Raw genomic sequence first — 9,687 nt, forward strand, 5'->3', positions numbered from 1 at the left:
GATGAGGGCTAAGAGACTGAGATGCTCAGTGGGTACCAATGGGACTCAGCGCAGCCCCGTTGGAGATGTGGCACCACCAGAGCCCACCCTGTGCTGAAGTCATTGCTTGTTGGTGGTATTCGCGTTAAGCTTCAATAGGAATATGACCAAATTAACCTGGAGACTTCACCTGTTGCCATCTCAACACACTCTGAAGAGCTTCTGCTCAGTTTTTTCAGCATATATTTATCCAGAACATGTCCACCAAACCTCAGACAGTACCCAGTGCAGAGTGGGATGTCAGAAGTGATGTTTGCATCTTACTGAGCATTAGAAACATAGAACACAGAATGGTTGGGCTGAAGGGGCCTCAGGGATCATATGGGCTGGTTGCTCCCACCAGTTCAGGGCCCCATTCAGCCTGGCCTGGAACACCTCCAGGGATGGGACATCAACAACTTCTTTTAATCTATGTCACATAAGCAGAAGAGCTGCTGAATTACCACACTTCTGTGCAAAAGGAGTGTTTCTCCAGCATGCTCGGAAGGTTCCAAACTGTTGGACATCTCCGTGTTAAAACAGCCACTGGGACTGCACTGTGGGTCTCAGCTCAGCTCTCTGCGCTGCCTGTGCCCAATGCACAATGACTGCTATGGGAAGACCCACAGCGCAGTGACCTCTGAAAGCCGATAAGAAGTGATGCACATCCGGTGGGACAGCCAGCACTCAACCTGCCTCACAGGGCACTACTCAGCACTCTGAGCAATACCCGAATTTGCTCACGAGTTTGGCTCCACCTCACCTTCCAGCACACTTCAAAAAGCAGTAGGTTTTATTCAAACCACTTCTCAAGTGGCTCTCTTTCTGTTTCTCATTCCTGAAATCACTGTTTCACGCCGCTTGCCTGCAAACTTGCTATAATTCCAGTGCTTTACTCCAGGAGATGCATCTCCCTCACCCAGCAGCACTGCTATCCCAGGAAATACTTCTGTTTAAAGAACAGGAAGTAACTGAAGAATGCTTACTTTGGCTCATACAGCCTAGAGATGAACAGAAGTACTCCTGTCCAACCCTATGAGAAAGAACAGAATCAAACCTGAGAAGTGCCTGAAGCTGTCTGTTCAAACACGCACACAAAGGGCTGCTCCATATTAGCAGTATCAGTCACTATTTCCAAGAATCACAAACCTCACAGAAACGCAGGCAGATACAGCCCTCAACATATGGGCCACAATGGCTGGCAGTCGCCGTGCTTTTATAGAAAGCATTTACTGTGGAGGAGCCCACGATTTCAAGGAGCTGGCAGTGCCATTGCACACCTCCTGAAGCTGATTTTGCTGAGCCACGTTGGGGTTCTGCTCTGAGAACCCACTCTGCCCTTACCTCCGAAGTATCGACATTAATTTTACTGCTAGCATTCTGAGCACAATGCTTGGCCTTATTTCAGAAGCAATGGCGTTCTGATATTCCATTGACCTTACCAGAAAGCCCCGAGCATGATTCATATTTGCTTTAAGTCCATACAGAGGTAAAACCCAAGCCACCCACTCACTGTACCCACACAAAGCTCCAGCTCACTATCTCCATATTGACGTTTACTTCTCAACACATCCAGCTGCTGGCCTAGCAATGCAGAAAGGAAAAACAGTCTGAATTAAGTCTTGGCCACTAACGGAGAGATCGGGGATGAAGCAACAGTTTCCTCTTTATGAACGCATTTATCTTGCTTAGCACACATCCCATAGGTGTTCCCTTCACACAGAGCCCTCCATTCCACAGGGCCAGGCCACCCCTCCCCTCGCAGATCACAGTGCTCAGAATTTGCTTATCCAGACGCCTTCCTCCATGAACTCAGGTGATTTCTACAGGTGATTTCTACAATGAAAATTGCTATCGCTTGCTAAAAACAAACAAACAAAAAAAAACCCAAAACAGGCTCTGCTTTTGCTCATAGACCACCCAGAAAAAGCTCCACAGCTCTGCTGAGGGCGAAATCCAAGCTCCTTGCACAACGCTTGTGGACAGAACACTCAGTAACTTAACCTCAACTTGCAAATGACCAGAATTCCGATCAGAATTGCAAAGGAGACATTTAAGGTGGTCCAACCAGTGCAGTAGTTTCACATTCTTTCATCACAACCTGATTTCCAGAGGTTTCCAAGTCCCACGTGTGAGCTCTCAGACACTGGGATGGGGGCCCCGCTGCTCACCCTGAGCCTGGCAGGCACTGGGACATGCAGAGCTGGAGGTGGTGGCCTCTCACACCAGCCCACCCCAAAGCAATCATTGCTTGGGAGCACAGAACCCACACTGCCTGAGGTCCCGTGGCCATCGGGTCCCACCTGAGCCAGGTGCCCACCCCCACGGCCAGGGGGCTGCCAGAGCTCTGCAGGAAGGAGCCCCCAGCACCAACCTGGGTGCCCATGCTGTCATTCAGTGCATGCACCCAACAGCTCCTGCCCTACCTGCATGCCCCAGCGCCCATCTCGTGCTACCAATCCCTATCAACCATGCACAGCAGCTGAAATCAGAAAGGAGGGTAGTATTCAGACATTACAGAGAGCTCTCACGGCTTTCACTAGAAACAAGTAACAGCACAAGTTTTTGTTCCAGCAGATGAATCAGACTCCTGGTGCAAATGACACTTTTGGAGCAGCCCTCCTTCGCTCCTCCAGCCCTGCTTTAGGGGTGCGCACCACATCACCACTTCAGTGATTGGTGAGAGCAGAGCAAGCAGTGGGCTGCAGGGAATCACACTGAGCCTTAACGTGGCCATCACTTAACGTGGGATTCGGACGAGAGAGCAACCAGAGCTGGGCAGATATGCTGAGAAACTCTGGTGCAGGTTGTGCTTAGTATCAATACTTCTCTGGAAAAACAAAGAGGCCCACTTAGGGGGATGGCTGATAGCATCTACCACACCATGGCAATCTGAAAGCAATAGTGAAGTCACAGCAGGAAGAAGATAGTGCCAAACCCACAGGATTTAACCCAAAGAAGGCACAGTCAGACACTTTCAGCACTGAAATAGTTTCTCCCTTCCCATGCCTTTATCGAAGAGTGAGGAAATACAACAGGAGCTGAGGTTACAGTACCTATCTATCACTGCAGAAATATTTCAAGCTTTGTTTTTCTCTTTAAAGACAGAGCTGTTAGCCACATCCTCGAGTCATGAGTGCAATGAGCTGCAGGGGATAAAACACCTGTTCTTGTTCAGAGATACCAGAGCCTTCTCTAATAATATTAGCACTATCATGCAGAATGGAAAAATAATTTTAAAATACCGTGCTCAGAAAAGCAAAAGTCGGGGGAAGAAATAGCAAGCATTAAATCATTCATCTGCAGTAACACTCCATCAGAAATCCATAGACAGGAACTACGGCCGCCAGCACCAGTATCTCTACGGGAAGTGTAAGAGAAACCATTTCCCAAAGGCTTCAGTTCTGCAGAAACCCAGTCTGGTCCTGCTCAGGAACAGTCCTGAGCTCACCCTATTTCTCCATATGCAATTTCCTAAGCTATTTGAACCTTCATCCAGACTTTGCAGCACAAAACTCTGCGTATTCTCAAAGGCAATCAGAAAAAAAAGTGAAATCTGGATCTGATATTATTGGCAACTGCACATCTCCATTCTAACAACTTCCATAAGCGCTGGGCTCTCGTGCCTTAATGCATATTTTACACGTGATACGCTCCACATGAGAAGGATTTTAATTCTTACTGCCAATTAAACATCTCTTCCCCGCCCTTATGACGGGGAGTCTGAGCCCGCCTGCATGGGCAGCAGCAGCAGCACAGGGAGCACAGCGCCCTGCTGCCCCTTCAGTAATGGATCCCCAGCAATCAGCACCAACCCACCTGTGCCCACCCTGGGAACTCAGACACTGAGTTCTCTTAAAGCAATGACCCCAGAACCCACTTCAATGTCAAACACTACAAAATAGTGGCTGTTCTACTTCAGCTTAAATGCTGCCATCCAGGAATTGCTTATTTTGATTAAAAGGTGGAAAAAAATGCACCACCGGTGCAAACCGTGTTCCCGCTGGTCAGAGGCCGCCTCACTGCATCAGCAAGTTGCATCACGGAAAGACACTTACCTCCTGGCTTTGCTGCTGTGTTCATGATGCTACAGGAACGGAGATGCCGACGGGTGCAGTCTGCAACGGGAGACGTTCACAATATATTTCAGCTTTTGAGAAGTCATGAACAATAGCTACAACAATAAAGAAGAAAGGGTGAGCTGCAGGGAGCACCCTCCCTCAGACCATGGCCCGTGATAAGGCTGTGGTTGAAGAGCAGCAGGAGCTGAGAGTGCACGCAGTGGTCATCGCTGTGCCTCAGCTTCCTGCACAGCCCAGCTGCATTCCCAACAAAGGACCGTGGCATGCAGCAAATACAGGCTGAGCCCCAGCACAGAGCATCACTCGTAGCATCCCCACCCTGCACAGCTCCAGCACAAAACCGTGCATCTGCTGTGTCCCCCATCCCGCAGCACCCGGCCCTGGCAGCCCACAGGAAGCACGGTGCAGTTTCCCGACCTGCAGGTGACTTGTCTGCAGTCTGGGCAGGATCCAAATGACTCATCAGAGCACCCCTCGTCCTACTGTTACTCAGCCCGGCATCTTGGTTCTGCAGAACTCTCCTTAGCTGCAGCTCTTCCAATTCTGCAGCTTCCCAACGAGAATAGCATTTCTGAATTGCAAGTAAAGAGCCTTAAAATGCAACATGAGGCACCACCTGTTTGCACTGTAGCCCTTGTTCCTTATTTCCAAAGCTCTTCAAGTTATAACTACCAATTTAATAATGCAGCATCTCAGGTGCTTCCATGCCTACAAGCAATCCACATTGCATGGAGAGGTCTGCTCGTGACTGCTGCTTGCAGAACTAACAGCTGCTCTACCTCAAAGCACCTGTGGAGGATTACACCACTCAGAAAAGCACTGCAGCTGTCTCCAAATAATTTCTCCGAGTGCTGCTTTGCAGCCAGGTAGATTTATTTAGAACAAAAATCAGCTCTTGAAAGCATCATTACCACCCCATTTTTGTAGAACCGTAATCCCAATACCTGGCTCAGGTGCTCTGCTTCAGGCCTGCAACAAGCAGCAGGAAAGGAGAAGACGCAGCCCTGCGAGGTGGGCACAGAACACCCTCTGCCAGCACCCCAAGGAAGCCCTCACACTGCTCAGTGTCCCAGCAGGAGCAGCACACAGCATTCTGCTACCAGCAAACCCAGCAGCCCCCAGGGCCAGGCACACAGGTGTGTGAGGCCTTCTGGGAAAACCATCTGCTAGAAGCAGAACTCAGCTCTGGCTCATTTTGCTGCTCTGATCTCCCAGGTTTCAGGTGTGTGTGGGTGGTGACTCAGACCAGCTCTGCATCATGGGCTCCCTGTGAAGTGTTCACATCAGGTCAGAGCTGTGACCTTCACTCCTGAATGTACTGCATCACCTGGGCTTTGGCAAGGGAAGCACCCGGATGGTGCCCTGTGCTGGAGCTGAGCTCACTGCTGCTCAGCAGTGTTGCACAAACAGCAGCACATACGAGCTCACGGTGTTTCTTTCTGTCCCTCGGCATGAAGCACACCCATCACTTTTCTGTCTCCCGCTTTGGGACGAGTCTCTCCAACATCCCTCAGGCTCTGGGTGTCACCTCCACTGACCCCCACCCTGCACGCCTCACTCTGAATTGTGACAGGTGGCAATGAGTGTGCACAAGGGGACACAGGCTGCACTGACAGGAATGGTGGCACTGGTTATTCTTAGGCACCAAACCCTACAGATACCAGATGAGCTTTCCCAGGCATCAGCTGGACACAATCCTACCCCACAAGTCACAGAAGCTGCTAAAATTGTGTGAAATATATTTACTACGAACGAGCCAAGGAGACAGAGCCACTTCTATATTTTCCCCTCTTCATGAGGATCTTTCACTACCTTACCATGCAGACAGAATGCAGTAACTTGATTCTTATGGCTCATCCTATGGAAAAGTGTACATTGCGTAGTGCAAGTTGTAATGTCTACACCTCAAGGGGCAGCAGCAGAGCGACCGCTGCTCCAAAGGGGTGAGAATCACTCACATGCAACAAAGCAGGACTTCGGGAAGGAGGAATTTGCTTTCAGTTTCACTTCATGTATTTCAAATTGGATGTTGCTGTTTCTGGGAGGTGTTTGCTCACACGTGGCAAACTGAGAACCTCTTTACAGCCCCGGTGCTTGCAGCAAGCAATGCTTACATGTGCTTTCTGGCTGCAGTGTGCGTAGTTTGTTTTGTTTCTTTCTGGCATGAGAGCACATCTGTGGCATTTTGTGTACAGGGCTGTCAGTGCCCAGTATTTACTCCAGTGTCTGTCTTCAAATTTAGGACAGGTGCAGTAGAAATAGAAGAGCGTAACACTGGAAAGAGCCTGCAAAGAACCAACCCGAAAGGAAGTGACCACAGTAAATAATGCTAGGAGAAGAGCCCCTTGCTACTGTTTGCCTCTAAGATTAGCACCCCAGCTTTCACGGCTTCATAACCAAACACTGCTCGCTGTTTCCCACTTCCTGCGAGTGCATCGTGCTGCTTACCAAGAAAACCCAGGTTATCATGTACAGCAGAGAGCACAAACCAACCACAGCCATGTGGGCTATGCTGAGCTCTCCCCACAAGCACAGGGGCACAGCTGCCCCTCCACCGTAGGCACTGCACACAAGAGAGCTGCCCTGGGAAGGGATACGTGAATCCAGGAGGGAGCAAAGGTTCTTCTCCCAGAGCCCCAGTCTTCTGCTGCGCCATCCCCAACCCCAGGGACGGAAAGCCAAACTCTACGAGGTGAAAAACATTGCACATAGTGAGTGAGCAGGGAGCACATAAGGCTTCTGCATGGTAAAGGCCAGCCAGGAGAGGCAGCCCACAAGCAGCGTGCCCTGCAAATGTGGAGCACTAAGATGATCAGAGGGCTGGAGCACCCATCCTATGAAGAAAGGTTGAGGGAACTGGGATTGTTTAGCTTGGAGAAGAGAAGGCTGCAGGGAGACCTCATTGTGGCCTTCCAGTACTTAAAAGGAGCAAATAGACAGGAGAGGGAACGGCTGTTTATGAGGGTGGATGGTGATAGGACAAGGGGGAATGGTCTTGAACTGAGACAGAGAAGGTTTAGGTTGCATATCAGGAAGAAGTTTTTCACCCAGAGGGTGGTGACGCACTGAACAGGTTGCCCAAGGAGGTGTGGATGCCCCATCCCTGCAGGCATTCAAGGCCAGGATGGATGTGGCTCTGGGCAGCCTGGTCTGCTGGTTGGTGACCCTGCACATAGCAGGGGGTTGGAACTGGATGAGCATTGTGGTCCTTTTCAACCCAGGCCATTCTATGGATCCCAGGGACAGTGCTGCTCCCACCTGACACAGCCCGCAGTACTGCTGAGATATCTCAGTGTGGGTGGAGGCAGAGCAAGGCCGGGCAGCGTGAAAAAATTAACACTTTTGAGGAAGTGACAGACTGAGGCTGCGGGTGGTAGCAGGGCATGCGAGTTCACACATCGCACGGAGTCGGAAGTCTTTTGTTTGTTTCTTCTCATTCAAGAGCTGAGATGAAAGTGAAGGAAAACAGCGTGGAACCCAAGCAAAGGCTGCGAGATCAGAGAGGGAGGGCCTGGGAGACATCACAGTGCAGGACCTGAGCTGCTGCAACCGTGAGGAGCAGCAGTGCTGTCTGCACCATGGCTGCTGTACTGGAAGGAAGGCACAGAGCCGTACCCTACACTGCCCAAAGAGCAGGCCCACAGCCCGGCTCAGCCCCACGGCGCAGGGCCCAGCTCCCCTGCAGCCTGCAGCAGGCCATCACAGAGAAAAGACCATTCTCCTTCCTTATTAGGGACCTACAGCTCTGCTGAGGTACACAACCCACCTGTGTGACGCTCATCTTCCCCCCAGCAGAACACCAAGGCTGCTCTCTCCCTGAGAGGAAGTCAGCAGCCTCGCTTGTGTGGCCTTCACCACTCTCCACGCTTTAGGCCAAATGCTGGTTTTCTCCTCTCAGGTGACTAGATAGGAGATGCTTTTCCACTGTAACCAGAAAGCAGCAGCTCCTTACACAGAAGATAACATCCTTCAGTGAGTCTATAGAGCTGAACGCTGATGCTTTAGCTGATTCCTAAACCACATGGGGGGCTGCAGTATTGCCTGGCAACACACTGTATGCCCACACAGCTGTGTTGAGGCCACGGTTTAAGAAACCACATGCTCACATTGGTTGTGGATTACCAGCATGGTCTGGGGGTGGCTGCTCTTCTTATGAGTACAAAAGCAGTAGTAAGAGACCATATCTCCATGACGATTCACATGGTATCTGCTTCCACCAGCACCTAAAAGACCACATCAGTGAGTAACAGACAGGGCCTGAAGAGCACTGAATGATCCCAAAGCATAAATATCTGTGCTAAGTATTTAGACCCCACAAAATAAAGCAGAGTCAGCAACGCGTCAGAAGGCACCGGCTGAGTCCAAACCAAACTTTTAAGCAGCTATCACAGCAGTGATCCATGACAGAAGTTCCCTGTCCCTGGATGAAGGTTTGTTCAAGCACAAGAACTCTAAGTCTAAAAGGTACCACGTGAGCTTCACTTTAGGCTTACCATCATATTCTGTTCAGCCTGTAGTGTGATACAAGACAGAACAGGGAATATAATCTGACAAACTGCACAAACACACCTGGGAGGTTATGGAACACCCACAAGTCACATGTGCTCTTCTTCCCCAGATAAGCATTATGCTTCAGCTCAGATTAGCAGTAAGCATATCTTGAGTACAGCATAATAAGCAGCTGCTTACTTACTCCCCACTTACTATACCCCACTTCAGGGATGGTCTCAATGAAGTTGGAGGACAACTGGAAAAAAAAGCTTTTTCCTAAAGAAAACAAGCAAGCAAAAATCAGGTTCAGTGTGATATAACTGCTAGCAACAGCATTTCCAAGCCAGCAACACAATTTCAGGAGGAGGTACAGGCTTTTGGCTGGAGGCCTGATGTGAGCTTCATCTGTCAACATGGTATGTTGACAGAAAGCCTAAGTAGATTCTTCTTCCTCCCCACAGAATCAAAATGGTCCAACTAGAAATTGGGGGTTTGGCTCACCATCAGTTCTTCACATCTGTGGGGCAGTCATGTGTTGAATGCTTTGTAATAAAGCTAAGCTCCTTGTTTCCCAAGTTTATGCTGCGCTGAGAGATTTTACTAGGAAAAAGCAGAGGTCAGAAATGAAATATTCTGAGCAGCCTGCCAGCAACCACAACATTCATGGCAGGCAAAGGAGTGCTGTGAGATTAGGCAGCAACTACTAAACTCTGCCCTGCAAAAGTTGTCGCTGGACTCCACTGAGTCTGGGGCAGGTAAAGGGGGATGGCTGAGGTGATGGGGAGTGCCTGAGAGCTGCTTTGAGTGTTACCTTCTAGCTCATTCCGTGTTTGTACTTTTTCACTGTATATTGCACAAAGGAACTCAGTGTTCATTACATGCGACTTCAGGACTGACTGAAAGTCTCAATGTAATATAAGTGGGAGACACTTCAAAGTCTGTCTCATATGTTGGGATATTAACAACTGCCAGATAAAGTGCTCCCATAGGGAAAAACCACAGTCAGCATTACATCAGTGACAGTTACCCCTACAATCAAGGATTGTCCTGACTGCTTGGAAATGGCATCAGGTTTTCCTGAAAGCCTCTCACAAGG

This window comes from Gallus gallus, chromosome 13, assembly GCF_016699485.2.
Source record: "Gallus gallus isolate bGalGal1 chromosome 13, bGalGal1.mat.broiler.GRCg7b, whole genome shotgun sequence".
NCBI classification, from domain to species: domain Eukaryota; kingdom Metazoa; phylum Chordata; class Aves; order Galliformes; family Phasianidae; genus Gallus; species Gallus gallus.